A 24,855-nucleotide genomic window follows, 5' to 3' on the forward strand; every position below is an offset into this window, starting at 1 on the left:
CGTTGAGGGTGTGGCCAGAGGGAGTGTCAGGGCCAGAAGGACCCTATGTAGTGCAGGACACAGGGCAGCGCGGGGGTGTGGAGGAGTCGGGGAGGGGATAGGGGGGCCCCCTTGCCAGGATCTGAGGGCAGAAGCCCTAAGGAAGGGCCTGAGGAGGCTGGAAGGTATCCTCATTGCCATCAATTAAAAAACAAAAGCTCGCCGCAGGCGAGGGTGGGAAGGGTTTTGTTAGAACAAGGGAAGGCACTCGCAGAGGTCTGGCCAGATAGGGCTGGGGGGCTTGCCAGCCTGATGAGGAACCAAGTGGCCATCAGCCTATAAACGCCGCCCTAATTCCTCCGGGTGACACTGAGATGCAGTGAGACACGGAAAGCATGATAAACACAGGCCGGAAACTCAGCAGCCTCTTGCTTGGGTCACTGTCCGTCTGGCGCCCCCTCCGGTAGGAGCCTTTAGCGCATCACCCAGGGCTGACCCGGCTCAGGATTCCAGCTGATTTTCCACAGGTGGCATCACTTGCTGGTGACACGAAGCAGGCACGTTAGCCACCTCCCGAACACTGAGGCTCCTCCTGGGAGGAGCCTGCGGGCCCCCAGACCAGCCTCTGCCCCACGATGCTCCTCAGTGCCACTCCCGGTTTGCTGCCCCGGCCTCTAGCTCTGGCCACGACCTCGCTGGATTCTCGATAAATGTCACCCATGCACCATTCCTAAGCTTGGGGTCCACATGGGACCATGGCTCTTATCTTCTTCCCATCGATGGATTGTTCGGGCTTCATCTCATCGTGATGGCGGGAAGGCCAGCACCGCCCCCTTGAGGCCTCCCTGAAGACACATAGAAACATAGGACACAATGCAGCCCATCTCTTTTTGTTACAACACCTTTATTGTGGTACGATTTCTGTTCCGTAAATTAGACATATCTCACATGTAGTATTTGATGAATTTTCATAGATGTCTGCACCTAGAGAAGCATCACAACAAGCAAGATAGCTACCATTTCCATCACTCCCCAAGAGGGGCAATTTTCCAGTTCCCATATTTACCTCTTCCCAGCCCCTTCGTTCCCTGCTAACCATAAGTTGGTTTCTCTATGTCTGTGGTTTTGTTCCTCTATGGTCATTGAGCTCATTTCTGCCTTTTTTTTACATTCCACACGGAAGTAGTATCATATGGCATTTTTCTCTCTTCTGGCTTACTTCACTCAGAATGACTCTCTCTGTGTCCATCTATGTTGCAACAAAAGACATCGTTTCATCTTTTTCATGGCTGAGTAGTATTCCACGGCTTAAATAGACCACTACTTCTTTATCCAGTCCCCAGTAGGTGGACTTTTGGTTTGGTTCCACGTCCTGGCTATTATAAAGAGGGCTGCTGTGAGCACTGAGGTGAATGTGAGAGTTTGAATTAGAGTTTTCTCCTGACATATCCCCAGGCGAGGGAAGACTGCATCATAAGGTACGTCTATTTGTAGTTTTCTTAGGACCATGCATCCTGTCTTCTCTAGTGGCAATGCAGCCCGTCTTACTGAAGCAGAGCCGTGCCCAGAATATAACGGGTATTTCTAGAGGTCAGACATGAAGTGCAGTGAGCTTGGCCTGTTCCAGAAGAAGAGGGCAGTCTGGGAGGGCTGGAGGAGAGTGACCAGGGGAGTGTGGTACAGGCAGGATTCAGACCACGTGGGGACATGACAGGCTGGGATAAGGAGCCTGGGCTTCCAGTCATCCCTTGGTAAGCCTGGGGCACTGGTTCCAGGACTCCCCACAGATGCCAACATCCATGGATGCTGACGCCTCTTTTATAAAATGACACAGGACTGACATGCAATTACATGGATCCTCCCGTGTACTTTATTTTTTACATACATACATGTATTTTTTTTTTTGAGTTATAGTCATTTTACAATTTTGTGTCGAATCCCATCGCAGAGCACAATCTTTCAGTTATACATGAAAATACGCATACATTCATTGTCACATACTCTTTCGCCGTGTCCTCCTGTGTACTTGAGGTCATCTCTAGAGGACGCGTGCTATGTAAGGCAACGTGAATGCTACGTAAGCAGTTGCCGGTGTGTGGCAAGTTCAAGTGTTGCTTTTTGAAACTTTCCGTTTTTTCCCGAATATTTTCAACCCACAGTTGGTTGAATCTGCTGGAGCGGGAGCCCCTAGATACGGAGAACCCTCAAGCCCTTCCCACCTCCTAAATTTCCACTGGAAGCGCTGCAGGGGACCAAAGAGAGGAGAAGAGCGCCCTCTAGCGGCTGGAAACGCTGAGGAATTCCTTCAGCGTATGCAGCGCAGGAGAGAAGGTTTCGGGCCGACTAGCGCAAATGGAGGGCCCGCCTGGACAGGAAGGGGGAAGGACGGCAGTGGAAGCCAGCTCGCACCCTTCCTGGAGCTAGCTGGTAGCAGTGAGGGACGCCGAGGGACTGGGGACACGTCGCGTGGGGGGGGCAATCCTGGCCGCCAGCTGCACGGTCCACACAGCTGGCACCCAGTTTGCATGATCAAAAGAACAAGGAGTGGGTGGATATGTGGGGAAGGGGCTGCCTCAGCACCGGGATCCTGACATGGGCCAGAGCGCCATGACCTCAGCCAATGCGGCTCCACTAGTAAGCCAGAATAAGGAAACTCTGAGGCAAGATATTACAGATTCCACCGCAGCCACACGGATAACTAGATCTCTAAGCTCACAAAATGGAACCATCGGAACCAAGCATTTTTCCTCTTCTCTTCTTTTAGACTTTGGATCAGGAAGCCACACAACTCTGAAGGGAAGCATCTTTATTCCGGTCGAGAGATCACTTTTTGAGGAATAAGCATGGAGAAAAAGAGTGCGGGGATGGTTTAGTGGTTCAAAGCCGAAGCCCGTCTGAGAAACGATAAAAACATGCTTCAAATGCAGCCGACTTACGGCAAAAAGCAGGAGGAAGTTTAAGGTATTCTTTATTCATATCAATTCAGCAGGCAAGACTACCCAGTCGTAAAAAGGCAGCACTTTAAATATAAAATTTTATTTTATTTATTTATTTATTTATTTATTTATTTATTTATTTTTATTTATTTATTTTTTTTTTTTGGTGATGGAAACAATGCCATATTCTCAAACAAGGCTTGGGGCCCTAGATACGGAGAGTTGAGTGTTGAGGCTGAGGGTTGTTGATGAGGAGAACATAAAGCTGCGTATAGACAGATAAGGGTTCCAAGCCCACCGCTTGAAAAAAATTAGCCAATCATGAGTCCCTTTGATTGAGAAAGAAGTAAATGACTCAAAAATGGGGAAGACATGGGATTAAATAATGGTAGTGAGCAATTAAATCCAAGAACTTTATACCTTTATTTTCATTGTAAATGTAACAGTCTTACAGCAACTGTCGAAATAGTAGTAACTGCTCCATGCGCACGTGCAGACACACACTCACACACACACACAAACACAGTTTGGAACAGCAGAGAGGTCAAATATGCTAAATTTCTCATTATTGAAGACAAGAATCTAATCGATTATTTCATTCTTGAGACTGTTATAGGAATACTGGCCCAATTACATGTAAACTTATGAACTTAGAAATGATTAATAAACATTTAGAGAGAATTTTCATTCAAAGACAATAGAGCTTCCAAATCATTCAAGGGAAAATTAACAAGAAAACAATGAATCAATCCAGCTAGGATGGAGTAACGGAGACCATATCTACCACCCTACAATAAACCCCAAAATGGATAAAATATATGAAGCAATGATTTTTAAGACACGTGAAAACGGTCATCCACTTGGACCTTGTCCTGCCTCCCCCATACCAAGGCTGCTAGCCCTCCTACTGCCACTACCAAGGATGTCCACCAGGTGGTGCCGTTTCCTTCCTCTGCTCCTGCTGCAGAGCCAGTCGTGAGCGGTCCTGTTCCAGGTTTTGGCAAGCAGCTCCCAGAAGCGCTCTCGTGGGCCTTGGTCCCTTTTAGCCACCAGCAAAGGGATCGGGGATGGGCAGTGAGCCTCTTTTCTCATCGAAGATCTAGGAAGCCAACTGATTTCTGAGCAGCCCTTTACCCTCGTCTGCTGTCTGGTACTCTCCACCCGACTTCCAGAGTCCGCGGCATGGGCAGCCTGCACGCTGGCCCCGGCCCATCAGAATCTGTTCCCCCGGCCGAGAGGCCCCGCGCAGTCGTGAGCAGGGCTCCAGGCCTCTGGAGCCCCGCCACTTGGAACGCGTCCTGTCACTGGGCTCGCGAGCTCCATGCCCTTGGCTGTCACTTAACTTCTCTAAGCTACAGTCCTCATCAGTAAAATGAAGACATAATCAATATTGGGGGGAAAAAATCAGAACCCGGGGGGACCAAATTTCTGCCGATTGAAGATGACTTTCATTTTGAATTATACAGTGAGGGTCATACAAACGTTTACTACTTCAGACTTCTAAAGGACAGCTTCTACGATTCTTAAAACTAAAGCATGCACGTACAAACAAACACACGCTCAGACACACTGACTCTGCTCCACATACATCCCCACGCACACACACATGGAGTCATGGGCCACACACACACCCATAACATACACACAACCACACACGTCCTCAGGCGCGCACACACACGCAAAGTCACTGTCACGTACCACACACGTCCCCAGGTGCAGGAGTGCGCACACGCACACACACGTCACACACACCTTTGGCGGCATACTAAATCAACTTACAGTCGAGGGTCTCAGGGTCCATTGTTTCATCCGCTCAGAAGCTCCTGACTTCGGAGCGTGAAGCAGGAATGCCTCCTCTCTGCAGATGGTCTTTGCCTCTTGCAGTCTCAGCAGAGCCAACATAACTGCCCTCGACCTTTAAAAGTGAGGGTCAGAGCATACCTGGGAGTTCCCATCCTACATATGTCAACATTTGAAGTGCAGTAGGTTCTAAATTCCTGCCTTTACAAATACACATTCATTCTAAGGGGGAAGGCCAGGCTCCACTTTAGAATTCCCAGACTCATGGGAGTTGCCGTAAAGAAAGTGATAGTTTGGGGAGAGAAGACTCCCAGTCTGACCACTAGCCTGATCCTTTTCTTCCCAAAGCTGGGTCCATCCCATGCCCCAAGGGGCCTTGGATGTTCACAGGATGACACTCAGACCTCCCATCCGGGCTCTGTATATACCCTCCATGCCAACAGCTTCCCGTTGGCCTCTGTGTGAGTCCTGGGAAGCTGAACTCCGGGGAGAGCCGGTGCAGAAAGTAGAAGTGGGTCAAGGCTGCTGGGGCAGGGCATTCGGGTTCCTGTGTTTCCAGAGCACGGGGTGGATCGAATGGGCGTGTCCCTATGGCCTTGCTGAAACCACCACGTTGAGGGTGTGGCCAGAGGGAGTGTCAGGGCCAGAAGGACCCTATGTAGTGCAGGACACAGGGCAGCGCGGGGGTGTGGAGGAGTCGGGGAGGGGATAGGGGGGCCCCCTTGCCAGGATCTGAGGGCAGAAGCCCTAAGGAAGGGCCTGAGGAGGCTGGAAGGTATCCTCATTGCCATCAATTAAAAAACAAAAGCTCGCCGCAGGCGAGGGTGGGAAGTGTTTTGTTAGAACAAGGGAAGGCACTCGCAGAGGTCTGGCCAGATAGGGCTGGGGGGCTTGCCAGCCTGATGAGGAACCAAGTGGCCATCAGCCTATAAACGCCACCCTAATTCCTCCGGGTGACACTGAGATGCAGTGAGACACGGAAAGCATGATAAACACAGGCCGGAAACTCAGCAGCCTCTTGCTTGGGTCACTGTCCGTCTGGCGCCCCCTCCGGTAGGAGCCTTTAGCGCATCACCCAGGGCTGACCCGGCTCAGGATTCCAGCTGATTTTCCACAGGTGGCATCACTTGCTGGTGACACGAAGCAGGCACGTTAGCCACCTCCCGAACACTGAGGCTCCTCCTGGGAGGAGCCTGCGGGCCCCCAGACCAGCCTCTGCCCCACGATGCTCCTCAGTGCCACTCCCGGTTTGCTGCCCCGGCCTCTAGCTCTGGCCACGACCTCGCTGGATTCTCGATAAATGTCACCCATGCACCATGCCTAAGCTTGGGGTCCACATGGGACCATGGCTCTTATCTTCTTCCCATCGATGGATTGTTCGGGCTTCATGTCATCGTGATGGCGGGAAGGCCAGCACCACCCCCTTGAGGCCTCCCTGAAGACACATAGAAACATAGGACACAATGCAGCCCATCTCTTTTTGTTACAACACCTTTATTGTGGTACGATTTCTGTTCCGTAAATTAGACATATCTCACATGTAGTATTTGATGAATTTTCATAGATGTCTGCACCTAGAGAAGCATCACAACAAGCAAGATAGCTACCATTTCCATCACTCCCCAAGAGGGGCAATTTTCCAGTTCCCATATTTACCACTTCCCAGCCCCTTCGTTCCCTGCTAACCATAAGTTGGTTTCTCTATGTCTGTGGTTTTGTTCCTCTATGGTCATTGAGCTCATTTCTGCCTTTTTTTTACATTCCACATGGAAGTGGTATCATATGGCATTTTTCTCTCTTCTGGCTTACTTCACTCAGAATGACTCTCTCTGTGTCCATCTATGTTGCAACAAAAGACATCGTTTCATCTTTTTCATGGCTGAGTAGTATTCCACGGCTTAAATAGACCACTACTTCTTTATCCAGTCCCCAGTAGGTGGACTTTTGGTTTGGTTCCACGTCCTGGCTGTTATAAAGAGGGCTGCTGTGAGCACTGAGGTGAATGTGAGAGTTTGAATTAGAGTTTTCTCCTGACATATCCCCAGGCGTGGGAAGACTGGATCATAAGGTACGTCTATTTGTAGTTTTCTAAGGACCCTGCATCCTGTCTTCTCTAGTGGCAATGCAGCCCGTCTTACTGAAGCAGAGCCGTGCCCAGAATATAACGGGTATTTCTAGAGGTCAGACATGAAGTGCAGTGAGCTTGGCCTGTTCCAGAAGAAGAGGGCAGTCTGGGAGGGCTGGAGGAGAGTGACCAGGGGAGTGTGGTACAGGCAGGATTCAGACCACGTGGGGACATGACAGGCTGGGATAAGGAGCCTGGGCTTCCAGTCATCCTTTGGTAAGCCTGGGGCACTGGTTCCAGGACTCCCCACAGATGCCAACATCCATGGATGCTGACGCCTCTTTTATAAAATGACACAGGACTGACATGCAATTACATGGATCCTCCCGTGTACTTTATTTTTTACATACATACATGTATTTTTTTTTTGAGTTATAGTCATTTTACAATTTTGTGTCGAATCCCATCGCAGAGCACAATCTTTCAGTTATACATGAAAATACGCATACATTCATTGTCACATACTCTTTCGCCGTGTCCTCCTGTGTACTTGAGGTCATCTCTAGAGGACGCGTGCTATGTAAGGCAACGTGAATGCTACGTAAGCAGTTGCCGGTGTGTGGCAAGTTCAAGTGTTGCTTTTTGAAACTTTCCGTTTTTTCCCGAATATTTTCAACCCACAGTTGGTTGAATCTGCTGGAGCGGGAGCCCCTAGATACGGAGAACCCTCAAGCCCTTCCCACCTCCTAAATTTCCACTGGAAGCGCTGCAGGGGACCAAAGAGAGGAGAAGAGCGCCCTCTAGCGGCTGGAAACGCTGAGGAATTCCTTCAGCGTATGCAGCGCAGGAGAGAAGGTTTCGGGCCGACTAGCGCAAATGGAGGGCCCGCCTGGACAGGAAGGGGGAAGGACGGCAGTGGAAGCCAGCTCGCACCCTTCCTGGAGCTAGCTGGTAGCAGTGAGGGACGCCGAGGGACTGGGGACACGTCGCGTGGGGGGGCAATCCTGGCCGCCAGCTGCACGGTCCACACAGCTGGCACCCAGTTTGCATGATCAAAAGAACAAGGAGTGGGTGGATATGTGGGGAAGGGGCTGCCTCAGCACCGGGATCCTGACATGGGCCAGAGCGCCATGACCTCAGCCAATGCGGCTCCACTAGTAAGCCAGAATAAGGAAACTCTGAGGCAAGATATTACAGATTCCACCGCAGCCACACGGATAACTAGATCTCTAAGCTCACAAAATGGAACCATCGGAACCAGGCATTTTTCCTTTTCTCTTCTTTTAGACTTTGGATCAGGAAGCCACACAACTCTGACGGAAAGCATCTTTACTCCGGTCGAGAGATCACTTTTTGAGGAATAAGCATGGAGAAAAAGAGTGCGGGGATGGTATATTGGTTCAAAGCCGAAGCCCGTCTGAGAAACGATAAAAACATGCTTCAAATGAAGCCGACTTACGGCAAAAAGCAGGAGGAAGTTTAAGGTATTGTTTATTCATATCAATTCAGCAGGCAAGACTACCCAGTCGTAAAAAGGCAGCACTTTAAATATAAAATTTTATTTTATTTATGTATTTATTTATGTATTTATTTATTTATTTATTTATTTATTTATTTTGGTAATGGAAACAATGCCATATTCTCAAACAAGGCTTGGGGCCCTAGATACGGAGAGTTGAGTGTTGAGGCTGAGGGTTGTTGATGAGGAGAACATAAAGCTGCGTATAGACAGATAAGGGTTCCAAGCCCACCGCTTGAAAAAAATTAGCCAATCATGAGTCCCTTTGATTGAGAAAGAAGTAAATGACTCAAAAATGGGGAAGACATGGGATTCAATAGTGGTAGTGAGCAAATAAATCCAAGAAATTTATACCTTTATTTTCATTGTAAATGTAACAGTCTTACAGCAACTGTCGAAATAGTAGTAACTGCTCCACGCGCACGTGCAGACACACACTCACACACACACACAAACACAGTTTGGAACAGCAGAGAGGTAAAATATGCTAAATTTTTCATTATTGAGGACAAGAATCTAATCGATTATTTCATTCTTGAGACTGTTATAGGAATACTGGCCCAATTACATGTAAACTTATGAACTTAGAAATGATTAATAAACATTTAGAGAGAATTTTCATTCAAAGACAATAGAGCTTCCAAATCATTCAAGGGAAAATTAACAAGAAAACAATGAATCAATCCAGCTAGGATGGAGTAACGGAGACCATATCTACCACCCTACAATAAACCCCAAAATGGATAAAATATATGAAGCAATGATTTTTAAGACACGTGAAAACGATCATCCACTTGGACCTTGTCCTGCCTCCCCCATACCAAGGCTGCTAGCCCTCCTACTGCCACTACCAAGGATGTCCACCAGGTGGCGCCGTTTCCTTCCTCTGCTCCTGCTGCAGAGCCAGTCGTGAGCGGTCCTGTTCCAGGTTTTGGCAAGCAGCTCCCAGAAGCGCTCTCGTGGGCCTTGGTCCCTTTTAGCCACCAGCAAAGGGATCGGGGATGGGCAGTGAGCCTCTTTTCTCATCGAAGATCTAGGAAGCCAACTGATTTCTGAGCAGCCCTTTACCCTCGTCTGCTGTCTGGTACTCTCCACCCGACTTCCAGAGTCCGCGGCATGGGCAGCCTGCACGCTGGCCCCGGCCCATCAGAATCTGTTCCCCCGGCCGAGAGGCCCCGCGCGGTCGTGAGCAGGGCTCCAGGCCTCTGGAGCCCCGCCGCTTGGAACGCGTCCTGTCACTGGGCTCGCGAGCTCCATGCCCTTGGCTGTCACTTAACTTCTCTAAGCTACAGTCCTCATCAGTAAAATGAAGACATAATCAATATTGGGGGGAAAAAAATCAGAATCCGGGGGGACCAAATTTCTGCCGATTGAAGATGACTTTCATTTTGAATTATACAGTGAGGGACACCATACAAACGTTTACTACTTCAGACTTCTAAAGGACAGCTTCTACGATTCTTAAAACTAAAGCATGCACGTACAAACAAACACACGCTCAGACACACTGACTCTGCTCCACATACATCCCCACGCACACACACATGGAGTCATGGGCCACACACACACCCATAACATACACACAACCACACACGTCCTCAGGCGCGCACACACACGCAAAGTCACTGTCACGTACCACACACATCCCCAGGTGCAGGAGTGCGCACACGCGCACACACGTCACACACACCTTTGGCGGCATTCTAAATCAACTTACAGTCGAGGGTCTCAGGGTCCATTGTTTCATCCGCTCAGAAGCTCCTGACTTCGGAGCGTGAAGCAGGAATGCCTCCTCTCTGCAGATGGTCTTTGCCTCTTGCAGTCTCAGCAGAGCCAACATAACTGCCCTCGACCTTTAAAAGTGAGGGTCAGAGCATACCTGGGAGTTCCCATCCTACATATGTCAACATTTGAAGTGCAGTAGGTTCTAAACTCCTGCCTTTACAAATACACATTCATTCTAAGGGGGAAGGCCAGGCTCCACTTTAGAATTCCCAGACTCATGGGAGTTGCCGTAAAGAAAGTGATAGTTTGGGGAGAGCAGATTCCCAGTCTGACCACTAGCCTGATCCTTTTCTTCCCAAAGCTGGGTCCATCCCATGCCCCAAGGGGCCTTGGATGTTCACAGGATGACACTCAGACCTCCCATCCGGGCTCTGTATATACCCTGCATGCCAACAGCTTCCCGTTGGCCTCTGTGTGAGTCCTGGGAAGCTGAACTCCGGGGAGAGCCGGTGCAGAAAGTAGAAGTGGGTCAAGGCTGCTGGGGCAGGGCATTCGGGGTCCTGTGTTTCCAGAGCACGGGGTGGATCGAATGGGCGTGTCCCTATGGCCTTGCTGAAACCACCACGTTGAGGGTGTGGCCAGAGGGAGTGTCAGGGCCAGAAGGACCCTATGTAGTGCAGGACACAGGGCAGCGCGGGGGTGTGGAGGAGTCGGGGAGGGGATAGGGGGGCCCCCTTGCCAGGATCTGAGGGCAGAAGCCCTAAGGAAGGGCCTGAGGAGGCTGGAAGGTATCCTCATTGCCATCAATTAAAAAACAAAAGCTCGCCGCAGGCGAGGGTGGGAAGGGTTTTGTTAGAACAAGGGAAGGCACTCGCAGAGGTCTGGCCAGATAGGGCTGGGGGGCTTGCCAGCCTGATGAGGAACCAAGTGGCCATCAGCCTATAAACGCCGCCCTAATTCCTCCGGGTGACACTGAGATGCAGTGAGACACGGAAAGCATGATAAACACAGGCCGGAAACTCAGCAGCCTCTTGCTTGGGTCACTGTCCGTCTGGCGCCCCCTCCGGTAGGAGCCTTTAGCGCATCACCCAGGGCTGACCCGGCTCAGGATTCCAGCTGATTTTCCACAGGTGGCATCACTTGCTGGTGACACGAAGCAGGCACGTTAGCCACCTCCCGAACACTGAGGCTCCTCCTGGGAGGAGCCTGCGGGCCCCCAGACCAGCCTCTGCCCCACGATGCTCCTCAGTGCCACTCCCGGTTTGCTGCCCCGGCCTCTAGCTCTGGCCACGACCTCGCTGGATTCTCGATAAATGTCACCCATGCACCATTCCTAAGCTTGGGGTCCACATGGGACCATGGCTCTTATCTTCTTCCCATCGATGGATTGTTCGGGCCTCATGTCATCGTGATGGCGGGAAGGCCAGCACCGCCCCCTTGAGGCCTCCCTGAAGACACATAGAAACATAGGACACAATGCAGCCCATCTCTTTTTGTTACAACACCTTTATTGTGGTACGATTTCTGTTCCGTAAATTAGACATATCTCACATGTAGTATTTGATGAATTTTCATAGATGTCTGCACCTAGAGAAGCATCACAACAAGCAAGATAGCTACCATTTCCATCACTCCCCAAGAGGGGCAATTTTCCAGTTCCCATATTTACCACTTCCCAGCCCCTTCGTTCCCTGCTAACCATAAGTTGGTTTCTCTATGTCTGTGGTTTTGTTCCTCTATGGTCATTGAGCTCATTTCTGCCTTTTTTTTACATTCCACACGGAAGTAGTATCATATGGCATTTTTCTCTCTTCTGGCTTACTTCACTCAGAATGACTCTCTCTGTGTCCATCTATGTTGCAACAAAAGACATCGTTTCATCTTTTTCATGGCTGAGTAGTATTCCACGGCTTAAATAGACCACTACTTCTTTATCCAGTCCCCAGTAGGTGGACTTTTGGTTTGGTTCCACGTCCTGGCTGTTATAAAGAGGGCTGCTGTGAGCACTGAGGTGAATGTGAGAGTTTGAATTAGAGTTTTCTCCTGACATATCCCCAGGCGTGGGAAGACTGGATCATAAGGTACGTCTATTTGTAGTTTTCTAAGGACCCTGCATCCTGTCTTCTCTAGTGGCAATGCAGCCCGTCTTACTGAAGCAGAGCCGTGCCCAGAATATAACGGGTATTTCTAGAGGTCAGACATGAAGTGCAGTGAGCTTGGCCTGTTCCAGAAGAAGAGGGCAGTCTGGGAGGGCTGGAGGAGAGTGACCAGGGGAGTGTGGTACAGGCAGGATTCAGACCACGTGGGGACATGACAGGCTGGGATAAGGAGCCTGGGCTTCCAGTCATCCTTTGGTAAGCCTGGGGCACTGGTTCCAGGACTCCCCACAGATGCCAACATCCATGGATGCTGACGCCTCTTTTATAAAATGACACAGGACTGACATGCAATTACATGGATCCTCCCGTGTACTTTATTTTTTACATACATACATGTATTTTTTTTTTGAGTTATAGTCATTTTACAATTTTGTGTCGAATCCCATCGCAGAGCACAATCTTTCAGTTATACATGAAAATACGCATACATTCATTGTCACATACTCTTTCGCCGTGTCCTCCTGTGTACTTGAGGTCATCTCTAGAGGACGCGTGCTATGTAAGGCAACGTGAATGCTACGTAAGCAGTTGCCGGTGTGTGGCAAGTTCAAGTGTTGCTTTTTGAAACTTTCCGTTTTTTCCCGAATATTTTCAACCCACAGTTGGTTGAATCTGCTGGAGCGGGAGCCCCTAGATACGGAGAACCCTCAAGCCCTTCCCACCTCCTAAATTTCCACTGGAAGCGCTGCAGGGGACCAAAGAGAGGAGAAGAGCGCCCTCTAGCGGCTGGAAACGCTGAGGAATTCCTTCAGCGTATGCAGCGCAGGAGAGAAGGTTTCGGGCCGACTAGCGCAAATGGAGGGCCCGCCTGGACAGGAAGGGGGAAGGACGGCAGTGGAAGCCAGCTCGCACCCTTCCTGGAGCTAGCTGGTAGCAGTGAGGGACGCCGAGGGACTGGGGACACGTCGCGTGGGGGGGCAATCCTGGCCGCCAGCTGCACGGTCCACACAGCTGGCACCCAGTTTGCATGATCAAAAGAACAAGGAGTGGGTGGATATGTGGGGAAGGGGCTGCCTCAGCACCGGGATCCTGACATGGGCCAGAGCGCCATGACCTCAGCCAATGCGGCTCCACTAGTAAGCCAGAATAAGGAAACTCTGAGGCAAGATATTACAGATTCCACCGCAGCCACACGGATAACTAGATCTCTAAGCTCACAAAATGGAACCATCGGAACCAGGCATTTTTCCTTTTCTCTTCTTTTAGACTTTGGATCAGGAAGCCACACAACTCTGACGGAAAGCATCTTTACTCCGGTCGAGAGATCACTTTTTGAGGAATAAGCATGGAGAAAAAGAGTGCGGGGATGGTATATTGGTTCAAAGCCGAAGCCCGTCTGAGAAACGATAAAAACATGCTTCAAATGAAGCCGACTTACGGCAAAAAGCAGGAGGAAGTTTAAGGTATTGTTTATTCATATCAATTCAGCAGGCAAGACTACCCAGTCGTAAAAAGGCAGCACTTTAAATATAAAATTTTATTTTATTTATGTATTTATTTATGTATTTATTTATTTATTTATTTATTTATTTATTTTGGTAATGGAAACAATGCCATATTCTCAAACAAGGCTTGGGGCCCTAGATACGGAGAGTTGAGTGTTGAGGCTGAGGGTTGTTGATGAGGAGAACATAAAGCTGCGTATAGACAGATAAGGGTTCCAAGCCCACCGCTTGAAAAAAATTAGCCAATCATGAGTCCCTTTGATTGAGAAAGAAGTAAATGACTCAAAAATGGGGAAGACATGGGATTCAATAGTGGTAGTGAGCAAATAAATCCAAGAAATTTATACCTTTATTTTCATTGTAAATGTAACAGTCTTACAGCAACTGTCGAAATAGTAGTAACTGCTCCACGCGCACGTGCAGACACACACTCACACACACACACAAACACAGTTTGGAACAGCAGAGAGGTAAAATATGCTAAATTTTTCATTATTGAGGACAAGAATCTAATCGATTATTTCATTCTTGAGACTGTTATAGGAATACTGGCCCAATTACATGTAAACTTATGAACTTAGAAATGATTAATAAACATTTAGAGAGAATTTTCATTCAAAGACAATAGAGCTTCCAAATCATTCAAGGGAAAATTAACAAGAAAACAATGAATCAATCCAGCTAGGATGGAGTAACGGAGACCATATCTACCACCCTACAATAAACCCCAAAATGGATAAAATATATGAAGCAATGATTTTTAAGACACGTGAAAACGATCATCCACTTGGACCTTGTCCTGCCTCCCCCATACCAAGGCTGCTAGCCCTCCTACTGCCACTACCAAGGATGTCCACCAGGTGGCGCCGTTTCCTTCCTCTGCTCCTGCTGCAGAGCCAGTCGTGAGCGGTCCTGTTCCAGGTTTTGGCAAGCAGCTCCCAGAAGCGCTCTCGTGGGCCTTGGTCCCTTTTAGCCACCAGCAAAGGGATCGGGGATGGGCAGTGAGCCTCTTTTCTCATCGAAGATCTAGGAAGCCAACTGATTTCTGAGCAGCCCTTTACCCTCGTCTGCTGTCTGGTACTCTCCACCCGACTTCCAGAGTCCGCGGCATGGGCAGCCTGCACGCTGGCCCCGGCCCATCAGAATCTGTTCCCCCGGCCGAGAGGCCCCGCGCGGTCGTGAGCAGGGCTCCAGGCCTCTGGAGCCCCGCCGCTTGGAACGCGTCCTGTCACTGGGCTCGCGAGCTCCATGCCCTTGGCTGTCACTTAACTTCTCTAAGCTACAGTCCTCATCAGTAAAATGAAGACATAATCAATATTGGGGGGAAAAAAATCAGAATCCGGGGGGACCAAATTTCTGCCGATTGAAGATGACTTTCATTTTGAATTATACAGTGAGGGACACCATACAAACGTTTACTACTTCAGACTTCTAAAGGACAGCTTCTACGATTCTTAAAACTAAAGCATGCACGTACAAACAAACACACGCTCAGACACACTGACTCTGCTCCACATACATCCCCACGCACACACACATGGAGTCATGGGCCACACACACACCCATAACATACACACAACCACACACGTCCTCAGGCGCGCACACACACGCAAAGTCACTGTCACGTACCACACACATCCCCAGGTGCAGGAGTGCGCACACGCGCACACACGTCACACACACCTTTGGCGGCATTCTAAATCAACTTACAGTCGAGGGTCTCAGGGTCCATTGTTTCATCCGCTCAGAAGCTCCTGACTTCGGAGCGTGAAGCAGGAATGCCTCCTCTCTGCAGATGGTCTTTGCCTCTTGCAGTCTCAGCAGAGCCAACATAACTGCCCTCGACCTTTAAAAGTGAGGGTCAGAGCATACCTGGGAGTTCCCATCCTACATATGTCAACATTTGAAGTGCAGTAGGTTCTAAACTCCTGCCTTTACAAATACACATTCATTCTAAGGGGGAAGGCCAGGCTCCACTTTAGAATTCCCAGACTCATGGGAGTTGCCGTAAAGAAAGTGATAGTTTGGGGAGAGCAGATTCCCAGTCTGACCACTAGCCTGATCCTTTTCTTCCCAAAGCTGGGTCCATCCCATGCCCCAAGGGGCCTTGGATGTTCACAGGATGACACTCAGACCTCCCATCCGGGCTCTGTATATACCCTGCATGCCAACAGCTTCCCGTTGGCCTCTGTGTGAGTCCTGGGAAGCTGAACTCCGGGGAGAGCCGGTGCAGAAAGTAGAAGTGGGTCAAGGCTGCTGGGGCAGGGCATTCGGGGTCCTGTGTTTCCAGAGCACGGGGTGGATCGAATGGGCGTGTCCCTATGGCCTTGCTGAAACCACCACGTTGAGGGTGTGGCCAGAGGGAGTGTCAGGGCCAGAAGGCCCCTATGTACTGCAGGACACAGGGCAGCGCGGGGGTGTGGAGGAGTCGGGGAGGGGATAGGGGGGCCCCCTTGCCAGGATCTGAGGGCAGAAGCCCTAAGGAAGGGCCTGAGGAGGCTGGAAGGTATCCTCATTGCCATCAATTAAAAAACAAAAGCTCGCCGCAGGCGAGGGTGGGAAGGGTTTTGTTAGAACAAGGGAAGGCACTCGCAGAGGTCTGGCCAGATAGGGCTGGGGGGCTTGCCAGCCTGATGAGGAACCAAGTGGCCATCAGCCTATAAACGCCGCCCTAATTCCTCCGGGTGACACTGAGATGCAGTGAGACACGGAAAGCATGATAAACACAGGCCGGAAACTCAGCAGCCTCTTGCTTGGGTCACTGTCCGTCTGGCGCCCCCTCCGGTAGGAGCCTTTAGCGCATCACCCAGGGCTGACCCGGCTCAGGATTCCAGCTGATTTTCCACAGGTGGCATCACTTGCTGGTGACACGAAGCAGGCACGTTAGCCACCTCCCGAACACTGAGGCTCCTCCTGGGAGGAGCCTGCGGGCCCCCAGACCAGCCTCTGCCCCACGATGCTCCTCAGTGCCACTCCCGGTTTGCTGCCCCGGCCTCTAGCTCTGGCCACGACCTCGCTGGATTCTCGATAAATGTCACCCATGCACCATTCCTAAGCTTGGGGTCCACATGGGACCATGGCTCTTATCTTCTTCCCATCGATGGATTGTTCGGGCCTCATGTCATCGTGATGGCGGGAAGGCCAGCACCGCCCCCTTGAGGCCTCCCTGAAGACACATAGAAACATAGGACACAATGCAGCCCATCTCTTTTTGTTACAACACCTTTATTGTGGTACGATTTCTGTTCCGTAAATTAGACATATCTCACATGTAGTATTTGATGAATTTTCATAGATGTCTGCACCTAGAGAAGCATCACAACAAGCAAGATAGCTACCATTTCCATCACTCCCCAAGAGGGGCAATTTTCCAGTTCCCATATTTACCACTTCCCAGCCCCTTCGTTCCCTGCTAACCATAAGTTGGTTTCTCTATGTCTGTGGTTTTGTTCCTCTATGGTCATTGAGCTCATTTCTGCCTTTTTTTTACATTCCACACGGAAGTAGTATCATATGGCATTTTTCTCTCTTCTGGCTTACTTCACTCAGAATGACTCTCTCTGTGTCCATCTATGTTGCAACAAAAGACATCGTTTCATCTTTTTCATGGCTGAGTAGTATTCCACGGCTTAAATAGACCACTACTTCTTTATCCAGTCCCCAGTAGGTGGACTTTTGGTTTGGTTCCACGTCCTGGCTGTTATAAAGAGGGCTGCTGTGAGCACTGAGGTGAATGTGAGAGTTTGAATTAGAGTTTTCTCCTGACATATCCCCAGGCGTGGGAAGACTGGATCATAAGGTACGTCTATTTGTAGTTTTCTAAGGACCCTGCATCCTGTCTTCTCTAGTGGCAATGCAGCCCGTCTTACTGAAGCAGAGCCGTGCCCAGAATATAACGGGTATTTCTAGAGGTCAGACATGAAGTGCAGTGAGCTTGGCCTGTTCCAGAAGAAGAGGGCAGTCTGGGAGGGCTGGAGGAGAGTGACCAGGGGAGTGTGGTACAGGCAGGATTCAGACCACGTGGGGACATGACAGGCTGGGATAAGGAGCCTGGGCTTCCAGTCATCCTTTGGTAAGCCTGGGGCACTGGTTCCAGGACTCCCCACAGATGCCAACATCCATGGATGCTGACGCCTCTTTTATAAAATGACACAGGACTGACATGCAATTACATGGATCCTCCCGTGTACTTTATTTTTTACATACATACATGTATTTTTTTTTTGAGTTATAGTCATTTTACAATTTTGTGTCGAATCCCATCGCAGAGCACAATCTTTCAGTTATACATGAAAATACGCATACATTCATTGTCACATACTCTTTCGCCGTGTCCTCCTGTGTACTTGAGGTCATCTCTAGAGGACGCGTGCTATGTAAGGCAACGTGAATGCTACGTAAGCAGTTGCCGGTGTGTGGCAAGTTCAAGTGTTGCTTTTTGAAACTTTCCGTTTTTTCCCGAATATTTTCAACCCACAGTTGGTTGAATCTGCTGGAGCGGGAGCCCCTAGATACGGAGAACCCTCAAGCCCTTCCCACCTCCTAAATTTCCACTGGAAGCGCTGCAGGGGACCAAAGAGAGGAGAAGAGCGCCCTCTAGCGGCTGGAAACGCTGAGGAATTCCTTCAGCGTATGCAGCGCAGGAGAGAAGGTTTCGGGCCGACTAGCGCAAATGGAGGGCCCGCCTGGACAGGAAGGGGGAAGGACGGCAGTGGAAGCCAGCTCGCACCCTTCCTGGAGCTAGCTGGTAGCAGTGAGGGACGCCGAGGGACTGGGGACACGTCGCGTGGGGGGGCAATCCTGGCCGCCAGCTGCACGGTCCACACAGCTGGCACCCAGTTTGCATGATCAAAAGAACAAGGAGTGGGTGGATATGTGGGGAAGGGGCTGCCTCAGCACCGGGATCCTGACATGGGCCAGAGCGCCATGACCTCAGCCAATGCGGCTCCACTAGTAAGCCAGAATAAGGAAACTCTGAGGCAAGATATTACAGATTCCACCGCAGCCACACGGATAACTAGATCTCTAAGCTCACAAAATGGAACCATCGGAACCAGGCATTTTTCCTTTTCTCTTCTTTTAGACTTTGGATCAGGAAGCCACACAACTCTGACGGAAAGCATCTTTACTCCGGTCGAGAGATCACTTTTTGAGGAATAAGCATGGAGAAAAAGAGTGCGGGGATGGTATATTGGTTCAAAGCCGAAGCCCGTCTGAGAAACGATAAAAACATGCTTCAAATGAAGCCGACTTACGGCAAAAAGCAGGAGGAAGTTTAAGGTATTGTTTATTCATATCAATTCAGCAGGCAAGACTACCCAGTCGTAAAAAGGCAGCACTTTAAATATAAAATTTTATTTTATTTATGTATTTATTTATGTATTTATTTATTTATTTATTTATTTATTTATTTTGGTAATGGAAACAATGCCATATTCTCAAACAAGGCTTGGGGCCCTAGATACGGAGAGTTGAGTGTTGAGGCTGAGGGTTGTTGATGAGGAGAACATAAAGCTGCGTATAGACAGATAAGGGTTCCAAGCCCACCGCTTGAAAAAAATTAGCCAATCATGAGTCCCTTTGATTGAGAAAGAAGTAAATGACTCAAAAATGGGGAAGACATGGGATTCAATAGTGGTAGTGAGCAAATAAATCCAAGAAATTTATACCTTTATTTTCATTGTAAATGTAACAGTCTTACAGCAACTGTCGAAATAGTAGTAACTGCTCCACGCGCACGTGCAGACACACACTCACACACACACACAAACACAGTTTGGAACAGCAGAGAGGTAAAATATGCTAAATTTTTCATTATTGAGGACAAGAATCTAATCGATTATTTCATTCTTGAGACTGTTATAGGAATACTGGCCCAATTACATGTAAACTTATGAACTTAGAAATGATTAATAAACATTTAGAGAGAATTTTCATTCAAAGACAATAGAGCTTCCAAATCATTCAAGGGAAAATTAACAAGAAAACAATGAATCAATCCAGCTAGGATGGAGTAACGGAGACCATATCTACCACCCTACAATAAACCCCAAAATGGATAAAATATATGAAGCAATGATTTTTAAGACACGTGAAAACGATCATCCACTTGGACCTTGTCCTGCCTCCCCCATACCAAGGCTGCTAGCCCTCCTACTGCCACTACCAAGGATGTCCACCAGGTGGCGCCGTTTCCTTCCTCTGCTCCTGCTGCAGAGCCAGTCGTGAGCGGTCCTGTTCCAGGTTTTGGCAAGCAGCTCCCAGAAGCGCTCTCGTGGGCCTTGGTCCCTTTTAGCCACCAGCAAAGGGATCGGGGATGGGCAGTGAGCCTCTTTTCTCATCGAAGATCTAGGAAGCCAACTGATTTCTGAGCAGCCCTTTACCCTCGTCTGCTGTCTGGTACTCTCCACCCGACTTCCAGAGTCCGCGGCATGGGCAGCCTGCACGCTGGCCCCGGCCCATCAGAATCTGTTCCCCCGGCCGAGAGGCCCCGCGCGGTCGTGAGCAGGGCTCCAGGCCTCTGGAGCCCCGCCGCTTGGAACGCGTCCTGTCACTGGGCTCGCGAGCTCCATGCCCTTGGCTGTCACTTAACTTCTCTAAGCTACAGTCCTCATCAGTAAAATGAAGACATAATCAATATTGGGGGGAAAAAAATCAGAATCCGGGGGGACCAAATTTCTGCCGATTGAAGATGACTTTCATTTTGAATTATACAGTGAGGGACACCATACAAACGTTTACTACTTCAGACTTCTAAAGGACAGCTTCTACGATTCTTAAAACTAAAGCATGCACGTACAAACAAACACACGCTCAGACACACTGACTCTGCTCCACATACATCCCCACGCACACACACATGGAGTCATGGGCCACACACACACCCATAACATACACACAACCACACACGTCCTCAGGCGCGCACACACACGCAAAGTCACTGTCACGTACCACACACATCCCCAGGTGCAGGAGTGCGCACACGCGCACACACGTCACACACACCTTTGGCGGCATTCTAAATCAACTTACAGTCGAGGGTCTCAGGGTCCATTGTTTCATCCGCTCAGAAGCTCCTGACTTCGGAGCGTGAAGCAGGAATGCCTCCTCTCTGCAGATGGTCTTTGCCTCTTGCAGTCTCAGCAGAGCCAACATAACTGCCCTCGACCTTTAAAAGTGAGGGTCAGAGCATACCTGGGAGTTCCCATCCTACATATGTCAACATTTGAAGTGCAGTAGGTTCTAAACTCCTGCCTTTACAAATACACATTCATTCTAAGGGGGAAGGCCAGGCTCCACTTTAGAATTCCCAGACTCATGGGAGTTGCCGTAAAGAAAGTGATAGTTTGGGGAGAGCAGATTCCCAGTCTGACCACTAGCCTGATCCTTTTCTTCCCAAAGCTGGGTCCATCCCATGCCCCAAGGGGCCTTGGATGTTCACAGGATGACACTCAGACCTCCCATCCGGGCTCTGTATATACCCTGCATGCCAACAGCTTCCCGTTGGCCTCTGTGTGAGTCCTGGGAAGCTGAACTCCGGGGAGAGCCGGTGCAGAAAGTAGAAGTGGGTCAAGGCTGCTGGGGCAGGGCATTCGGGGTCCTGTGTTTCCAGAGCACGGGGTGGATCGAATGGGCGTGTCCCTATGGCCTTGCTGAAACCACCACGTTGAGGGTGTGGCCAGAGGGAGTGTCAGGGCCAGAAGGCCCCTATGTACTGCAGGACACAGGGCAGCGCGGGGGTGTGGAGGAGTCGGGGAGGGGATAGGGGGGCCCCCTTGCCAGGATCTGAGGGCAGAAGCCCTAAGGAAGGGCCTGAGGAGGCTGGAAGGTATCCTCATTGCCATCAATTAAAAAACAAAAGCTCGCCGCAGGCGAGGGTGGGAAGGGTTTTGTTAGAACAAGGGAAGGCACTCGCAGAGGTCTGGCCAGATAGGGCTGGGGGGCTTGCCAGCCTGATGAGGAACCAAGTGGCCATCAGCCTATAAACGCCGCCCTAATTCCTCCGGGTGACACTGAGATGCAGTGAGACACGGAAAGCATGATAAACACAGGCCGGAAACTCAGCAGCCTCTTGCTTGGGTCACTGTCCGTCTGGCGCCCCCTCCGGTAGGAGCCTTTAGCGCATCACCCAGGGCTGACCCGGCTCAGGATTCCAGCTGATTTTCCACAGGTGGCATCACTTGCTGGTGACACGAAGCAGGCACGTTAGCCACCTCCCGAACACTGAGGCTCCTCCTGGGAGGAGCCTGCGGGCCCCCAGACCAGCCTCTGCCCCACGATGCTCCTCAGTGCCACTCCCGGTTTGCTGCCCCGGCCTCTAGCTCTGGCCACGACCTCGCTGGATTCTCGATAAATGTCACCCATGCACCATTCCTAAGCTTGGGGTCCACATGGGACCATGGCTCTTATCTTCTTCCCATCGATGGATTGTTCGGGCCTCATGTCATCGTGATGGCGGGAAGGCCAGCACCGCCCCCTTGAGGCCTCCCTGAAGACACATAGAAACATAGGACACAATGCAGCCCATCTCTTTTTGTTACAACACCTTTATTGTGGTACGATTTCTGTTCCGTAAATTAGACATATCTCACATGTAGTATTTGATGAATTTTCATAGATGTCTGCACCTAGAGAAGCATCACAACAAGCAAGATAGCTACCATTTCCATCACTCCCCAAGAGGGGCAATTTTCCAGTTCCCATATTTACCACTTCCCAGCCCCTTCGTTCCCTGCTAACCATAAGTTGGTTTCTCTATGTCTGTGGTTTTGTTCCTCTATGGTCATTGAGCTCATTTCTGCCTTTTTTTTACATTCCACACGGAAGTAGTATCATATGGCATTTTTCTCTCTTCTGGCTTACTTCACTCAGAATGACTCTCTCTGTGTCCATCTATGTTGCAACAAAAGACATCGTTTCATCTTTTTCATGGCTGAGTAGTATTCCACGGCTTAAATAGACCACTACTTCTTTATCCAGTCCCCAGTAGGTGGACTTTTGGTTTGGTTCCACGTCCTGGCTATTATAAAGAGGGCTGTTGTGAGCACTGAGGTGAATGTGAGAGTTTGAATTAGAGTTTTCTCCTGACATATCCCCAGGCGAGGGAAGACTGCATCATAAGGTACGTCTATTTGTAGTTTTCTTAGGACCATGCATCCTGTCTTCTCTAGTGGCAATGCAGCCCGTCTTACTGAAGCAGAGCCGTGCCCAGAATATAACGGGTATTTCTAGAGGTCAGACATGAAGTGCAGTGAGCTTGGCCTGTTCCAGAAGAAGAGGGCAGTCTGGGAGGGCTGGAGGAGAGTGACCAGGGGAGTGTGGTACAGGCAGGATTCAGACCACGTGGGGACATGACAGGCTGGGATAAGGAGCCTGGGCTTCCAGTCATCCCTTGGTAAGCCTGGGGCACTGGTTCCAGGACTCCCCACAGATGCCAACATCCATGGATGCTGACGCCTCTTTTATAAAATGACACAGGACTGACATGCAATTACATGGATCCTCCCGTGTACTTTATTTTTTACATACATACATGTATTTTTTTTTTTGAGTTATAGTCATTTTACAATTTTGTGTCGAATCCCATCGCAGAGCACAATCTTTCAGTTATACATGAAAATACGCATACATTCATTGTCACATACTCTTTCGCCGTGTCCTCCTGTGTACTTGAGGTCATCTCTAGAGGACGCGTGCTATGTAAGGCAACGTGAATGCTACGTAAGCAGTTGCCGGTGTGTGGCAAGTTCAAGTGTTGCTTTTTGAAACTTTCCGTTTTATCCCGAATATTTTCAACCCACAGTTGGTTGAATCTGTTGGAGCGGGAGCCCCTAGATACGGAGAACCCTCAAGCCCTTCCCACCTCCTAAATTTCCACTGGAAGCGCTGCAGGGGACCAAAGAGAGGAGAAGAGCGCCCTCTAGCGGCTGGAAACGCTGAGGAATTCCTTCAGCGTATGCAGCGCAGGAGAGAAGGTTTCGGGCCGACTAGCGCAAATGGAGGGCCCGCCTGGAAAGGAAGGGGGAAGGACGGCAGTGGAAGCCAGCTCGCACCCTTCCTGGAGCTAGCTGGTAGCAGTGAGGGACGCCGAGGGACTGGGGACACGTCGCTTGTGGGGGGGGGGCAATCCTGGCCGCCAGCTGCACGGTCCACACAGCTGGCACCCAGTTTGCATGATCAAAAGAACAAGGAGTGGGTGGATATGTGGGGAAGGGGCTGCCTCAGCACCGGGATCCTGACATGGGCCAGAGCGCCATGACCTCAGCCAATGCGGCTCCACTAGTAAGCCAGAATAAGGAAACTCTGAGGCAAGATATTACAGATTCCACCGCAGCCACACGGATAACTAGATCTCTAAGCTCACAAAATGGAACCATCGGAACAAAGCATTTTTCCTTTTCTCTTCTTTTAGACTTTGGATCAGGAAGCCACACAACTCTGACGGGGAGCATCTTTACTCCGGTCGAGAGATCACTTTTTGAGGAATAAGCATGGAGAAAAAGAGTGCGGGGATGGTTTAGTGGTTCAAAGCCGAAGCCCGTCTGAGAAACGATAAAAACATGCTTCAAATGCAGCTGACTTACGGCAAAAAGCAGGAGGAAGTTTAAGGTATTCTTTATTCATATCAATTCAGCAGGCAAGACTACCCAGTCGTAAAAAGGCAGCACTTTAAATATAAAATTTTATTTTATTTATTTATTTATTTATTTATTTTTATTTATTTATTTATTTTTTTTTTGGTGATGGAAACAATGCCATATTCTCAAACAAGGCTTGGGGCCCTAGATACGGAGAGTTGAGTGTTGAGGCTGAGGGTTGTTGATGAGGAGAACATAAAGCTGCGTATAGACAGATAAGGGTTCCAAGCCCACCGCTTGAAAAAAATTAGCCAATCATGAGTCCCTTTGATTGAGAAAGAAGTAAATGACTCAAAAATGGGGAAGACATGGGATTAAATAGTGGTAGTGAGCAATTAAATCCAAGAAATTTATACCTTTATTTTCATTGTAAATGTAACAGTCTTACAGCAACTGTCGAAATAGTAGTAACTGCTCCATGCGCACGTGCAGACACACACTCACACACACACACAAACACAGTTTGGAACAGCAGAGAGGTAAAATATGCTAAATTTCTCATTATTGAGGACAAGAATCTAATCGATTATTTCATTCTTGAGACTGTTATAGGAATACTGGCCCAATTACATGTAAACTTATGAACTTAG

This window comes from Camelus bactrianus, chromosome 8 (assembly GCF_048773025.1).
Source record: "Camelus bactrianus isolate YW-2024 breed Bactrian camel chromosome 8, ASM4877302v1, whole genome shotgun sequence".
Lineage (NCBI taxonomy): Eukaryota > Metazoa > Chordata > Mammalia > Artiodactyla > Camelidae > Camelus > Camelus bactrianus.